This window comes from Opisthocomus hoazin, chromosome 2, assembly GCF_030867145.1.
Source record: "Opisthocomus hoazin isolate bOpiHoa1 chromosome 2, bOpiHoa1.hap1, whole genome shotgun sequence".
Lineage (NCBI taxonomy): Eukaryota > Metazoa > Chordata > Aves > Opisthocomiformes > Opisthocomidae > Opisthocomus > Opisthocomus hoazin.
In genome coordinates, this window is record NC_134415.1 from 1,248,734 (window position 1) to 1,265,067 (window position 16,334).

A 16,334-nucleotide genomic window follows, 5' to 3' on the forward strand; every position below is an offset into this window, starting at 1 on the left:
TGTTGTCCATCAGGTGCATTTCTCAGTTTGCCTAAGTGCCTGTCTGAAAATGTAACGGTTTTGTACTTTGGCTGCTTATAGGGATGAAATAATCTGGTTTAGAGCAGAGTTTGAGGAGGGCTTCCATGCTGCTGCAGCGCTGGAGGCGGGCGGTTGGTCTCTGTTCCTCTGGGGTTAAGATGTCCTAGCGTTGGAAAGGTCGTACATTCAAGTCAGTTACAGGGCTGCTGTTCCATCCAATAACGTGGGATTTATCTTAGGGTAAATCTTATTTTTAGTAGGTCAGAACATCAACAAAAGCACCGTAGAGCCTTTCAGAGGCTGTTTGCTGCTTCGAAGCGAGCTGCTGTGCCAAAGCCCCACGGGTTTGGGTTCTCCGAGAGCACCGCTGTGTGTCCGGAAGATGTCTCGTAAAGAGCCTTCAGGGGCAGCTTTCAGACGTTTGGAGTGAGCGAACGTTCAGCGAGTACTGACAGCATTGATCTTCCTTTTAGTGGAACACATCCTTGAAAAGCACGTCCAAAATCTGCATGTAAATAGTGGTTTATTCCCGGATCGTACTCTTTGAGGGGGACCACTGAGAAGCTACCTGCCCTGACACCGCGGGGAAACACCGCGGCGCGCTGCAGCCTGGGGGAAACGCGAGCAGCCAAGACCTGGGGCTCGGTGCCTGGGGGAAAGCGGCGGTCGCGGAAAGCCCGTGGTACAGGATGGGAGCTGAGAAACGCGTTCCTGGGGCTGAACGCCCGTCGTCGTTGCAGTATGGATGCTACAGCTCCAAACCACGCCTGACGGAGCACTGTGCCAACCCCCCGCGTGCCGCGACCCCGACGCGTGGTGGCCGGCGTTGGTGGGCCCGGCTGCGGGAAGCCGCGCCGGCGGTGGGCTCCGCGGCGGTGGGGCAGCGGTGGCAGCATGGGCGCCGCGGAGCCCGTCCCTCGGTGCCGGCGGCTCGGGCGGCTGGCGAGCCGGGGCGAGGGCCGGGGGCAGCTGGCTCCCGAGGGAGGGGGACTGCGGTCCCACAGGCAGCAGCGCCAACCCCCCCAGACAGACAGACGTACCGTGAGCTGTGCTGTGGCAGTTTGTGGGAAACATCGCAGGGTCTGTTTGTGCAAAATCGTGTGTTCTGAGGGGAAAAACGGAGATGGACATTGCCAAAACACGTGTGAATCGGACACCGTTTGTGGCTGCGGGTGACGTGCAATGAAGTGGCTGGAGGAAGCGCGCGTACTTCGTCCTCGAAAGCGAACGCTCAGCGCTCACAGCTGTAGCTACAGTTTGGTTTTCTGAAAAGTTAAATTCTGTATCTAAACAGCAGAATAAAGAATGTACATTTTTCACACTCCCAACTTTTAGTAGTGCTTTTTGGCAGCGTTATGAAAGATGTTAATTGTTGAAGAGGGTTAAGTTTTCACTCTCCTCTGATTACCGGGGTATTTTTTCCTTGACAGCTCCTTACTGCGTGGGCGGCTGCTGCTGTCTGCGACTGGGGGTGAAGCAAGCACGCCCTGCGCGCTGCCCGCGTGCGGTACACGGTGTGCGTGTGGGTTGATGGATGCACCAACTCGATAGATTCCTTACAGATGAGCAGGTGATCTGTTGTTGTGCTTCCGTAAGCATCACTCTTACCGCTGCTTAGAGCAAAGAAGGAAGAGGAGCACGACTTTGTAGTAAATTCTCCCTCCGTTAGGGTGGCCAGGGGGCACAGGTCGCTTTTGGTACAGAAAGACCACAAGCAAGACTTCGGTTCTGAATCAGGATGTGCGAGGGTGACCTTGTTTAGAAAACCTGATTTAAGTAAACGTGGCTCCATCCACGCAGATGGAAGAGGAAGGTCTCCATGGTGGGATGGTGCTCCCGGCGCGCTCCCTCCGCGGGCACCAGCCGTGCCGGCCCTGGCTGTCTCCCACGTGAGCCCGGGCTGTGCCCGCAGCTCGCCCCATCCGGGGGGCTGGCTGTGGGTGCTCGGAGCAGCGTCCCGCTCTCGGTGGTCAGGGGGCCTGAGGAGGGGTGCAAGGGCGGAGGTGCAGCACCAGGGACCCGCGCAGGGCTGCGCGTGCCCGGCGCAGGTCAGCGTGTCCCCGGTCAACGCGGGAGGCGGGCGTGGCGATGGAGGCAGGGTGTCCAGCAGCCCGCCTCTCACTTGCGGGGCTGCTGGCGTCGTCGGACAGCAAAATGCTGAGGATGCCTGAATTTCCTGCCGCCTTCCGGGGAAATGCCTGTCTGTTGGCTCCGAGACCGCTTCGGTGCTGGCAGAGCCCGCTGAGGAGCCCTGCGCACGGGCAGGCTCACCCGCTTCGTGTGCTGAGGGTGAACAGCCTGGAGCTCTGCCTGTCGCAGTCCCGACACCGTCACCATCCAGGGACGGTTTAACACGACGCCCTTCACGGATCTGTGTCTGTTGTAACGCAGCGTCGGTTCCAGGGCCGTAGAAGGCACAGCGAGGCGGCGTTCTGCGTTTAACAGAGGTGCCTGAGCGCTGCTGGGGGTCCGAGGGGGTACCGGTGCCATGCACCGTCTCCGCTTGAGAGACGAACGGAAAAATCGGGTGGCTGTTTTTAAACCCACATCCAGGTGCTGGGTGTTGCTTTTATTTTGTTGGTGTTGCTCTTCTGTGGCTGTGTTTGGGAACAAGAGTTGGCACAAAAACGCCGGGTCTCCTCTGCCGTCGTGCGAGGGTCAGACTGCTCAGCTCTCAGGCTGCCATATGATTTTTGAAACTGAAATGCCTTAAAATAACGAACTTTGATGCAGGAACAACAAAGTTTGCAGCCTGAGGCTCGTAGCTGCGAAGGGTTACATCTGGGATGCCCGTTTTGTGGTGAGCTTTTTACTGGCTTCTGAAGGAGGGAGAGAAACGGCGTTTGTGAGAGGCAGCGCTGGGGGTTTCTGACGCGAGAGCCGGCGTCAGCAGGTCGGTGTAAACCAGGACCCCCTCGTCGGCCGTGCCGCCAGTCCCAGCAAAGCCTGGGACATTGGCTGATGTACCCGTGGCCACGCTCCAGCGCAGGCCGGCTGGCCAGCCCCAGCCCGTGGGACGTGGAGAAGGGGGGGACGAGCTCCTCACTGAAGGCTCCTGTAGGATTTTATCCTGGTGAACAGCTGCATTGTATTAGCTGTCATGTACATCACGGTCATAATAATATATTATATTAATCAAGCAGGACTTTCACCTGCTTTGGATTCGTCTTGTGACTTCCCTGGGTGAGGGAACCTTGCAATCGGTGATTTCCACTCTGGCAAGCGCCTGGCTTAAAGCCGAAGTGAAGCCAACGAGCGAAACGGTCACACCTCTGCCCGCCCTTAGGAGGGAGGGCAGCGGTAAATAACGTCGCCTCAGAGCCCCTTCTCCCTCGCCATGGCTGCGCGGCGGCTGGCCGTCGCCGATCGCCGGGAGCCAGCCCGCGCACGCCGGAGCATCCTGCCGAGGAGCCGAGCCGGCGGGGCCGCTCGCGGCAGTGCTTTGCGATGCTCGCAGACGGGGCCGGCGGGCCCGGGGCTGTTACAGAATCACAGAATCACAGAATAGCAGGGGTTGGAAGGGACCTCTGTGGGTCACCCAGTCCAACCCTCCTGCCAAAGCAGGGTCACCCACAGCAGGTTGCACAGGACCTTGTCCAGGCGGGGCTGGAATATCTCCAGAGAAGGAGACTCCACAGCCTCCCTGGGCAGCCTGTTCCAGTGCTCCGTCACCCTCAGAGGGAATACGCTCCTTTCAGCTATCAACTCTCTGGGCAGGGACTTGTGTTTCGTCTCAGTATTGTCAGTACCTCCTTCCCACACCGCCTCCTCATCTTCTCTCGCGTTTCCTCCGCGCACACCCAGAGCACTGCGAGAGCGAGCGCGGCAGCCGCGGCTCCGAGGAGCCGTGCTCCTCCGAGGGGCTCCGTCGGGCGGTTGAGCCAGGTCACTCCGGCTTGAAGTGTTCCTTCTTGGGCAAAAGCCCCATCGCTGGCAGCAGGCTGGGGCAGGGGAGCCGAGGCGGGAGGAGGGCTCGGTGGGCAGCGGCAGAGCCCCCGGCTTGGGCTGCGCGGGAGGACGGGACCTGCTGGTCCGGCCGCGGTCAGCTCTGTTCGCTCGGAACAAACCACCCGAAGCACAACTGCCGAAATCCTGGGACGAAACGCTGCTGCTTGGTCCCTGACACTCCTTGCTCTTTTCACTGGGAGAAAAATAGTCATTTATGGGGGTTTTTTTTCCCCAAAATTGGATTACTAGCTCTGATGTGGGACTAATGGCAGGGAACACAAGGGCTTCTGTCTGCACTGCTGCCCGTATCACAGAATGACAGAATCCCAGCATGGTCGGGGTTGGCAGGGCCCTCTGTGGGTCACCCAGCCCAACCCCCTGCCCAAGCAGGGTCACCCAGAGCAGGCTGCACAGGACCTTGTCCAGACGGGGCTGGAATAACTCCAGAGAAGGAGACTCCACAGCCTCCCTGGGCAGCCTGGGCCAGGGCTCCGTCACCCTCAGAGGGAAGAAGTTCTTCCTCCTGTTCAGCTGGAGCTTCCTCTGCTTCAGTTTCTATGCTTGTGTATAAGTAGCCCTTGTGCTTCGGGGGTTGGGATGATGGCTGGGGACGCACCAACGGCGCGGCACCGCTTCTGCCTTGTGCCGGATCCGCAGGCCGGCAGGAAGGAGAGCACCGCGTCTGCTGTGCCGTCAGGCTGCAGCTCGCCCGCCGGGTCCCCTCCGGCGGGCGCGGGGTGCAGGGGGTTCCCCTTCTGGTCACGGGCGAAGGCAGCGAACCGCACCTTCGTGACGCCGGTGTGTCCCACGACACGCGGCCTGATGGCCGGCGGCTCCGCTTTACCGGGCAGAAACTTGTTCTGAGCCACGTGGCTGGCAAGTCATGAAATATTAATGGCCATGCAAATCTTCCCCACTGTATCACAAGCTGTTCTGTGTTCCTGACCCCTGACTGCCTTTAATCATCTCCTGGGTGTGTGGTCTGTTACTATTCTGAGATAGCTCGTGAACAGGGGCAGAGTAATTACTTGATCCCTGCCTGCCGCAAGCAGCTTTTTGAAAAGAAAATGGACAACCGGAGCGGCGCTTCCCCCTCGCCTCGCCGCCAGCCCCACCGGCTTGCTGCACAGCCTGCTCGGCTGCTGGCCCCAGTGCAGACCTGCACTGTTTGGCCTTATTTGACTGTAAAAACAGCGTTCTTGGAGCTCTCCAGTCGTCACCTGCTCCTCCGCAGACTGAGTACAGCTTCTGGTCAGACCGTTCCTCCCCTCCTCTCCCTCTCCTGCTGGTTTTGCTGACATGTTCAACGCCCGTCCATGCTTCCTCTCTCCCTCCACCCGCACTGTGCGCACGGCTGCTGCTCCCCGGGGTGCCAGACCCGCCGAGCACCCCATCACTGACCTCTCCCATGGCTGGCATGGAGCTAGGAAGAGTTCCTGTATTTCCCCACAGGTAACATCGTTGGTTGTGGTATCTGGGACGTTAGAGAACAGGCAGAGAAAGGAAAGGAGATTTCTGACACAAATACATGCCCTGATTCTTTAAAAACTTCCTGTTTCAGGCATTAATTCACAGAGTCACAGAATCACAGCATGGTCGGGGTTGGCAGGGCCCTCTGTGGGTCACCCAGCCCAACCCCCTGCCCAAGCAGGGTCACCCAGAGCAGGGGGCACAGCACTGTGTCCAGGCGGGGCTGGAATATCTCCAGAGAAGGAGACTCCACAGCCTCCCTGGGCAGCCTGGGCCAGGGCTCCGTCACCCTCAGAGGGAAGAAGTTCTTCCTCGGGTTCAGCTGGAGCTTCCTCTGCTTCAGTTTGTGCCCGTTGCCCCTTGTCCTGGCGCTGGGCACCCCTGGAAAGGGTCTGAAGGAGTTGCGGAGCACTCTCGTCTCGGCATGCGTGCCGCAGCCGGGCAGGGGAGCGCGTGGGACCATCCCGGGGTGGTTTCCGTGTCCCTGCCCGTGCTCCCGGGAACAGCGCGAAGCCCCGCTGCCCTCCCGCTCCCCGCGCGCGGCGTCCTCGCCGCCCTGCTCCGCTCGCTGCCCCGCTCGCGGCCGCGGGCGAGCCGGGGCAGCGGAAGCTGCCTGCGTGCGCTTCGAACGCCGGGCACGGGCTGGCGTGGCGGCGAGCACAAACCGCACCGCTGGGCGCTTCGGCAGCTCCCCCCGCGTGCGCGGTGCCGCTGCAAGCGAGAACGCTTTGATGTGGAAAGGTGTGGGTGACGGTGAGGGCTGATGGTGGAAGCCTAGGAACGCAGCTGAGACTGTAGCTCTCCGTGTCTTTCATGCCGTCCTCCATTTGCGTTCCGGGCGCTGTCGCCTGCTCTTAATGCTGTGTTATTTCTCCCCCCGGGAGCGTCGCGCTGCGGAGAGCGAGCGGGGTGGCTGCGTTGGATGCGTTGGCGTGTCTGTGGGTGAAGGGTGGGCTGTTCTTTGAACCCTGCCAGTGAAATGACCTGAGAAACCTCCGCAGTGAACCCTGCCAAGGGACAGGCTTCCGTCAGCCGTGGATTGTACCGAGAATAGCGTCCGGTGCTAAGAACTTCGAGCTCTTGTAGTTCACAACGGTTTAAAAAAAAAATGTGCTTATAGTTAAGAGCTTTTAACAGAGCCCCATCCGTGTAACGCTCCGATGTGGGTGGGCGGTGGTGGCACCGGCAGCAGGACGCCTGGCTCTGGTCCTGGCCTGGGCTTCTCAGCTGGGCTCGGTCCCTCGTCGGCTCCGGGGCACGGCAGCTCCCAGGGCAGCTCACCCCAGAGCAGGAGAGATGTCTGGTGCGAGCAGGGCAGTCGTTCTCCTCTGCTGCTGCCTGCCCGGGCTCCCTGGGTGGCTGGCCTGGCTGGGCGCAGGCCCTTCAGGCACCCAGACCTTTCCGAGCTGAACGTGACTCGCGCCGAACCTCTCCCAAAGCCTGTGGCAGGCGAGGTAGACAACGAGGTCTTAGTCCTATATCTCAGCCTTAAACAGGGCTGTGTCCCCCCCTCCTGTCCCCAGAACTCCCCTGTCCTCCTGCCGCTGGTTGGCAGACTGGACGCCCATGGGAAGGTGCCCAGCGGTGGTTTCTGCCGGAGCCTCGTGTGTTGGTGCAGCCGACCTGCCCCAGGGCGGTCACCCACGGCCCTGCAGATCCCCGGGGGCTTCCCACGTCACCAGGACGGGGGGGCTGCTCTGCCCCCAGATCCTCGTCATAAAGCGTTGGCTCAGAGGCAGGGGGAGGCGAAACAGTGCGGCTTCTGCAGCTGAACTCGTATTAGAGGAATTATTTCAGGCAGTCTGTGCACTCCTTCTACTTATAATTTATTATTAACAGTCTGAGAAGAAGAAAAATAATTCTTTAAACAATCAGCAAGGCATTCATAAGACATTACCGAGATCAAGTCTCAGGGAAACACATGAGGCTTCACAAATATATTAAGTTTTATCTACCCAGTTAAGTCATTTACATAGGAAACTGAAACTTAATCCAGCTGCTCTGTCTCTGTAGCTGCTACTCCAGGGGAAAGGGATTCAGATCCACCATAATCTGAGCAAAAGGCTTGGCACCAGCTCCCTCTTCTCAGAGGAGAGGAGCAGCTTCATCTCGTGGTGTCTGCAGTCTGCCCCACGCTTGTCTGTTCCCCAGTGGCCAGATACCAGACCAGACCAGTTAGAGGAGTCCCCTTCCCGGGGTGGAAGGCCACGAGCCGTGCCTGGAGACCCTCTCCCTCCTCCTCGCTGCAGGCCGTTTGCTGGTGCTTGGTTTCCCACATGGGAGCTGTACCCGTAATTCAGAAAAAAGTTTGGAAAAGAGGAATTTCTGCCTTAGCCCAAACCCGCATTCTCCCTGTCATCAGCCACGCGGGAGCAAGGCCCCTCGCGGTCGGGCTGGCCCCTTGGGAAGGGGTTCTGGGTTGGACCTCTGGCGACCTTGGCTCTGGATGGCGTGGTCTGGTTGAACAGCCAGAGCTCACCGGCAGCCTCGCCGCTCACCCCTGCACTTTGCTTTCCGAAGCCCCACCTCATGCTGGTGCTGTGCAGCGAAGACTCTGTGTGGGAAACGACTTTAAAAACATCATAAAGACGTTTGTGGGAGCAGTGGAGCCTTCAAAGGAAAATTCTTGGGAAGCTGGAAATATGGTGGGAGGGAAAACATAATCTCTCTCTCATTTCAGATGAACTTCTGCCTTCCTTGAAATTCCTGCGGATTTCAAAGCCTTTGATAGTGGTGAAACATCAGAGGAGCCTTTATGATAAGCAAAACCTGTGTGCAGGCAGCGCTGCTGCTGGTCCCGCCGGGTGGGAGAGCGGCCGCGCAGCCCGGTCCTCCTCCCGCTGCTGGTCACCCCCCGGGCGATGCCGTCGGGCAGGTCCCTTGTGGGTGCCGGTTACCGGGAAGGACGGCCCGACCACCACGAGCTGGGGCAGCTGCTCCTGGGACAGGCACAGCGGCGTGACGGGGTGGGACCCTCACGCCCGCAGCGCGGCCGGCAGCGGGAGGGGATGCAGGGGACGCCGTAGAAATCGCGAGGGGTGCAGGGCTGGAGAATGATCCCCAGAGGCCCCTCCTGAAGGGGGGCACTGATCTGTCCCCCCACGCCTCGCTTCCCAGCCGTGTCCGCAGCACTGGTGGGTGTCCTACCACAAAGTCCTTCCAGAAGTTTCCTCTCCCAAGAGACTGGCAACAGGATGAGAGGCGATGGCCTCAAGGTGCGTCAGGGGAGGTTCAGATTGGATATCAGGAAAAATGTCTTCACTGAAAGAGTGGTCAGGGATTGGACCAGGCTGCCCAGGGAGGTGGTTGAGTCCCCATCCCTGGAGGCATTCAAACACCGTGTGGATGTGGCACTAGGGCACCTGGTTTAGCAGGCGTGGGGGTGTTGGGGTGACAGTTGGACTTGGTGATCTTAGAGGTCTTTTCCAACTTTATCGGTTCTATGATTCTGTGACTCTAAGTGCTGCTGGCAGAGAACAGCATCTGGCCAGGCACAGAGGGACAGAGACGGGCTGGGAGCAGGAGTCTCAAGGGGCCGGGGGTCCCATGCGGGCAGTGGTTATCCCGCAGAGCCCGGTGCGTTCCTGCTGTCCCACTCGGCGGGAGGGAAGAGGCTGCAGGCGGCTGGGCGGTGGCACGGCCGGGTGGTCCCGGTCCCAGGCAGCCCCTCTCTGGGGTCTTCAGCTGCACTGGACAAAAAGCCTGATTCCAGCTCCATATTTCAAGGAAATTACTAAATCTGGCAGGTGGTACTTGGAGGAAATGTGGGGGAAGATAGGCTGGTTGGGTTTTGCCTGTTTTTAAAATCCCTGTATAATATTCATCATGGGTATGCTTCATAATCCCATAGCAAATAGCCACAATTTTCCCATTTCACAGAGTTCAGCGCCCATATGCCCGCGTGCAGACAGAGGAATTGATCCAGGTGCAGCTGGAGGAGCGTGGAAAGGTCACTTCCAAGAGCGGGGAGAGATGGAGAGCGTTGCTGTTAGCGGAAGAAGGGATGTTTAACACCTTTCTGACAACAAACAATGCAAAGAAGATCAGTTCCACTGCCACCCCTCTGGCCTAGAAGCGCTGCTGGGACAGCCCTCGTGCTTAATACAAACACTGTCCAGCGCAGCGATCTCCTGGCCGGGTTGTGCGGTGGTCGGGGTGCGGGATGCCCACCAGCGCCAGGCTCACCCGCGGTGCGGGTCCTGCCTGCCTGCCCCCGAAGCCGGCTGCGGTGACCCTTCTGCTGCTCCTTCCCCCTCCCCGGCTCTGCCCGCGGGGCTGAGCCAGCGCGGGTTACCTGCAGCCTCCGGACGGCTCTCCCTTCCCTCCCGTAACACCACCAGGCATCCCCAGCTTCCCACCCCCGCTTCCCTTCTCTGAACGCTGTGAAAGACCCGGGAACGGGCGCTGCTGGTGGGATTTCAGAACCCGGCTTTGGGCTCAGCAGCTCCTGCGAAGCGCCAGAGCTGCGCGCCGCGGTGGTTCGTACAGCCCGTGGCTGACCCGGTGAGAGCCATTTGTTTTAAAAATAAAGAGACAGACAAATTCAGCTCTTCCCCTTCTAGGAGCAAGCCGATAGGATGGGCCTCTCTTAAAAATGCCTTGCTCCAGAACGCATTAGAGCTAAATTATCATTTATGTTTGTCACAGAGATTGCTAATGTGTAATGAGATTTTAGAGTTAATGTTTTGTACAAAGCACTTAGCAGAGCTGGGATGAAATTGGTTCAGGATTCTGATGCGGTGTTTTAATTAAAGATGTTTTCCAATCAGGGCCAAGCAAATGACTTGTTCAGAAGGTTTTGTGCCCATCAGCCAATAAACCAAAGCAGTGCTGGTCTCGCTCTCTGCCTCTGGGTTCTCCTCGGGGAATCAGAGGAGAGAGCCTCTCCGAAACGCGCGCGGAGCGGCCTTTCTCAGCCGCAGCCCCCCGAGGAGAAGCAGCACGCAGGTGATGCTCTGAATCCTTCACCTGGGCGTCGGGGGCCTGGTGCAGCGCGGCGTGACGCCGGCCTTACGCTGAACGCGCGGCTGCAGGTCGGTGTCACGCGCGGGCGCAGACTGTCCTGGGCACGGGTCTGCCGAGGCAGGGTCCTGAGCTCTGACTGCCAGCGCCGCTGCCCTCTCCTGCTCTGCCCCTGGGCACAGGAGCTGGGCAGCAGGCAGGCAAACGAGAGGCACAGATCTGAAAAAAGGAGAGGAAGGGTTTCCAAAAAAGGTACCTGGTAAAACTGGCACGATGGTGACCAAGGTGTCTTTGGCTTGAACAGATGGGCCATGCCTCGGACGTATGATTCAATGCAAACACCAAATGCACCTTGATAGACACAGCTTTTATTAATTGCTGGGCAATAAGGGTCATTATTACCAAACTAACACGTTATGAGACCCCACCGAGAGTCCTCCATCCAGCTCTGGAGCCCCCAACATGGGAAGGACATGGATGTGTTGGAGCGGGGCCAGAGGAGGCCACAAAGATGATCCGAGGGCTGGAGCACCTCTCCTACGAGGACAGGCTGAGGGAGCTGGGGCTGTTCAGCCTGGAGAAGAGAAGGCTCCGGGGTGACCTTAGAGCAGCTGCCAGTGCCTGAGGGGCCGACAGGAAGGATGGAGAGGGGCTTTTCACAAGGGTGTGTGGTGATAGGACAAGGGGGAACGGCTCTAAGCTACAAGAGGGCAGATTTAGATGAGATATTAGGAAGAAATTCTTCCCCATGAGGGTGGTGAAACACTGGAACAGGTTGCCCAGAGAAGCTGTGGCTGCCCCCTCCCTGGCAGGGTCCAAGGCCAGGTTGGATGGAGCTCTGAGCACCCTGGGCTGGTGGAAGATGTCCCTGCTCATGGCAGGGGGGTTGGAACCAGATGATCTTTAAGGTCCCTTCCAACCCAAACCATTCTGTGATTCTGTGATTGTTTTCTTATCTATGTCTGGTCCATGGAGGGAACTTCAACCACCATCAGGTCTTAAGCTGGGATATCTGCTTAAAACAAAGTCACCACGCTGGCTGGGTTCAGGCAGGAGCAGTGCCAGCCTCTGGCAGGACAACGGCCGCCATCCTCGGGCTTTGCGTGGCCCAGCCGACTGCCCCGAGCAGCCGAGCGGGGCAGGGCTGCCGAGGGAGCCCGGCGGGGCGCAGGGAACAGGCGGGACGGAGGGGTTGCCCTCCTAGCACCCCTCGCACTCGCCCCCTTCACCCTCTCCACGCTCCGAGCTGTGACCATGCCCCGCACGGCGGCGCGGCCGGGGCACGGCAGCATCCTTGGCTCGGGTACGAAGGCAGAGCCGTAGCAAACCGCCCTGGGTTCGAGTAGCTCCGTGGTTGGTTTTGCAGCGTCTCTGACGTGAAGCCCTTTCAGTCTGCGTGGCTGCGATGTGTGCTGCATCTGGCATGCTACAACAGAAACAAATCCTGCTTTGTGGGCTCGTGATTTGAAATATGTTTGTTTGTTGGTTTTTGTAAGAAGATCAAGGAGAAATCCTTCATTTTATAGACAGTTCTGACGTTTTAATATATGTGTATGAGTTTTTTGTGGGTTTGCCCAACTGCAGGTTTCATCACAGTTTGGAAGCAGATGAGCAGTAAGTAGGGATTTTCATCCCAAACGTAAATTTTAACATAATCTGTTCATTTGGTGAACTCTCTGGCTCAGTAGGGAAATTCTCCTGCACTGTGTGGAAGGATGCTACTGAGTAGAACAGAGAGGTGAAGGTGAATTTTGCAGAAATAAATCTCACATATACGCCTCTACTGTGTGGTACGTGCATGAATATGCTGGATATTGTAAGATTTTCTTTGCACAAACCTTGTCTGACATCACAGGATCTGAGGAAACCACAAAGACAGCAGGAGACCGAGCTGCCCGCTCAGGTCAGCCCCTCAGTGCAACCGCACCCTGCTCCAGAGAGCATCACCCACACCGCTGCGTCGCTGTGCGTCCCTCGTCCGGCGGTGTGGGTGCTGTATCCACAGGAACGCCGACACACCGCGTGAGGAGTGGCCTTGACCTTCTCAGAGACGGCGAGCTACAAACATGCGTAGGGCATCTTTTGCTGCCAACCCAAAATGTTCCAATATCAAGAGTCAGGACACCCCAACTCGTGAATTGTAAGACTAGCTGAAAAAAATTTCATGAAAAGGCTGAACACATGTGCTGGTGTTCTTCTCTGCCATGCATTTAACTGAGTCTATGGTTCTGAGCCCTCGGAGGTCGCTCAGGTTAAAATTTAAGTCTTTTGTTCTCTATAAGCGATAGAAAGATAGTGGTGCCCAGTGACAGGACAAGGGGCAATGGGCACAAACTGAGGCACAGGAAGTTCCGTCTGAACATGAGGAAGAACTTCTTCCCTCTGAGGGTGACGGAGCACTGGAACAGGCTGCCCAGGGAGGTTGTGGAGTCTCCTTCTCTGGAGATATTCAAGACCCGCCTGGACAAGATCCTGTGCAGCCTACTCTGGGTGACCCTGCTTCGGCAGGAGGGTTGGACTAGATGACCCACAGAGGTCCCTTCCAACCCCTACCATTCTGTAATTCTGTGATTCTGTGAAAATTCTGCTGACGTTCCCATCTGTTCAGTTCCAGGACTCGGTTACAGAACCTGGGGAGTCACGGTGAATGCTGAGAGAGGCACCGACGTGTGCCGAGCTGCATGAATTCAGTTCTGCAGGAGGCATTGCAAGGCCAACAGCGTTAGGAGATACAGGAGAGCCGGGTTCGTGTCCACGGGGATGTGCTGGAGCTTCTCAGCTTCCCGCTGGCTGCTGCCGGGCCACAGAACCAGCTGGCAGGTTTAGGTCCGTGTGGGCAGAGATGTCCCATCTGTGGGGACAGAATCACAGAATCACAGAATGGTCGGGGTTGGAAGGGACCTCTGTGGGTCATCTAGTCCAACCCTCAGCTGGGGAGTGGAGAGGACGAGGAGGTCTGGGTCGGTGGAGAACCACGGAGGGACTCCCCGTCCTTGGTGGGACTGGGACCCTGGAGGAAAGAGTGTGCTCTGCGGGGACCAACGCTGCGATGGGGAGGCCGAGGGAGTGTTCTAGGATCCTTGTGCTCATGCAGGTAACGCGCGCCACGCGCCCGCTGCCCCTCGCTCCGGGGGGCGAGGAGGCCAGGCTTGGCACGTGGTGGGTACGCTGCGGCGCTGAGCGACGGAGCGGGGGCTTGGGCACGTCGCTCTGTGTTGCGAGCACTGCCTTCACCGTGGCCTTAGGCACGAGCACTACCAGAACAGATTGAAGTCTTCTGCAGCAGTCCCAGCACTCGGGTGGTCGGGTCTGGCGTTGGTGAGCGGAACGATTTCAAACCTGCATGGGAAGATGAGGTGGTGGGGCGGTGGGCTGAAGCCGCTGGCCCCGGGGGTACCCGTGCTGGGGAGCCGGGCTGTGAGCGGGGCCCCAGCCCGCGGGACTGTCCCAGTGATGCTGCGGTGTCGGAGGGGGACGGGCTGGGGGGATGTTGCTGGGATCGTGCTTCCCACCAACGGAGAAGCGGAGCATGAGGATGCTCTCCAGGCATGTGCATGCCCGTGGACCCTGAGCTGTGACTCCCGAGGAGGTGGCTCCGGAGAGCTGCCTCAGGTGAGGATGGAAGGCACTTCTTAGGCACGAAATACGGACTGAACTTCAGTGGGAACCTGCTAGGTACTCAGCACTGCTGGAGATCAGGCCATTCCTGGAGGCATGGGGTATCCGGTGCTATCCATGCTGCTCTTGGGTTGTGGCTCTGCCAGACCTCCTCAGGCGAGGAGGTTCAACCATGTGCCCGCTTCTGAGCTCCCCTATCTCGTGATGCTTCCACTCCCAAGGGCTCATGTCTACGTTTTGACCTCTGGTTCAAAGTCATCTTTGCTGCTTGCGTCCCTAAGGTGATTATTTCCCTCCTCTGCACTGGCTCTTTTGTTCCAGAAAGCTCTGGTAGTTTCGGTCTGAGACGTGCCTCTTTCAGCCAGGGCTTTTGGACACTCCAGGTGTCTGGCCTTGACTCCTGCTACGTGCTGGGGTGCCAGCACTGAGCCAGAGGCTGCGGCCGTCAGCTCCTCGGTGCCGCACTGCGTCAGCACAGTTGGCTGTGCCCTTTGGCAGCCCACACTTCGTGCCTTGACACTGGAGTTGTGATACGAAAAGTGGTGTTTGCTGGGACCATCCCTTTGGTTCTTCTCTCACTGGTACAAAACTTCTCATTCCGTGAAGCGGTGTGTTCTCCAGGCCTCTGTAGCGGGAGTCATCTCGCTCCAGCCATGGCTTCCTGGGCAGAAGATGCCGGTGGGATGCCCTGGCTGCAGCAGCTGCTCACACCAGCGTGTCTGTTTAGCGAGCACAGATGGAAAATGCTGTTGTTTTACCCTCACTGATCACTGTCCAAGGCATCTGAGGCTCCAGCAGAAGGGCCAGGAGGGAGCAAAGCTCTTTTCAGTGGTGCCCAGTGACAGGACAAGGGGCAATGGGCACAAACTGAGGCACAGGAAGTTCCGTCTGAACATGAGGAAGAACTTCTTCCCTCTGAGGGTGACGGAGCCCTGGCCCAGGCTGCCCAGGGAGGTTGTGGAGTCTCCTTCTCTGGAGATATTCAAGACCCGCCTGGACAAGATCCTGTGCAGCCTACTGTAGGTGACCCTGCTTCGGCAGGGGGGTTGGACTAGATGACCCACGGAGGTCCCTTCCAACCCCTACTATTCTGTGATTCTGTGGTTCTGTGATTCCTAGCTCTTCTCAGTTTCTTCAGAAGTCACCGCGCTGCGCTTGGGCTCGGCGTCGTAGCTGCCTTGGCCGCTCGCGACAGGGCTGCGGGGACCGGGGGCAAGCAGCTTGCCCCAGCTGCAGGGACACGCAGGCTGCTCCGAGCCGAGGGGAACTATGCCTTTTTTTTTTATTTCCCCCATTTTTTCCTTCCTTCCCTGTTGCTAGTGCAGGTGGCTGGAGCACTCCGTGCAATCCTCCTGTTTCAGGCAGATAAAGACATCTGTAACTGTGAATATCTACCAGCCCTGTCTCGCTGCCATTTTTCTTTTGTTGTTTTACACAGACTTTTACAAGTGGCTCCCTCTCAAATTTCAGGTGAAATGAATAATGTCAGCTGGGCCTGTAAATCTGTTTCCCTCTGGAGGGGGAGGAAGACACCACGGGCAGGGGAATGGGGCTGGAGAGGCTGAGGAGGACGCGATCGCGATCAGGCTGAGCAGTTACGGGGACCTGCCCCGATTCCTCCCCCGCTGCCCGCACAGCCTTCCCGGGGAGGGTTCCCTGCCGCGCTCCGCTCTGCCCGGGAGCAGCGAGCCCGTGACGGGGGCTGGCCCTTCGCTTGAGGGACCCCGTCGGTCCCCTGGCACCTCACCGGCTCAGGGTCACCTGGCTTTGGTCAGTCGTCTCCCCAGGCAAGGTTGGTTTTCCTCCCTTTTCTGCTTTTGCCCGTGCTGAAGCATCGTTGCCGGGAGCCAGGTCAAGGTGCCACGTGCTCCGGTGGCATCGTCAGCTGCGGTGGCTGACGGGGACATCGCCGCCGGCCAGCCCCCTGGGCCACAGCCCGGCCCTCCGGAGCAAGCTGCCGTCCCCTCCGCAGACCCCGGCCCCCGGCCCCGTGCTGGGAGCGCGTCTGCGGGGCGGCAGAGGTGACCGGCCACCAACTCGGCTCTCCCGCTGCGGCGAGGGCGACGATGCGGGGCGTGGAGGTGGGAGGAAGGGTGGGTTTGAAAACAAGACCAGAATGGAACGCCGTTGCTCCGTGATTTATTTTATAAGTAAAAAGGCAGATCAAACTGGCAGGTTGTAACATGGGCAAGGGTCCAGAAACTCCCTCCAGCGCCAGCGACTGATGTGCGTCAGCGCTGCTGCCCACCTCCCGTCACCGCCGCTCGCCGGGGCACCAGGGTCGGGCGGCGGCAGCGCTCGGCCCCTCGCTGCGC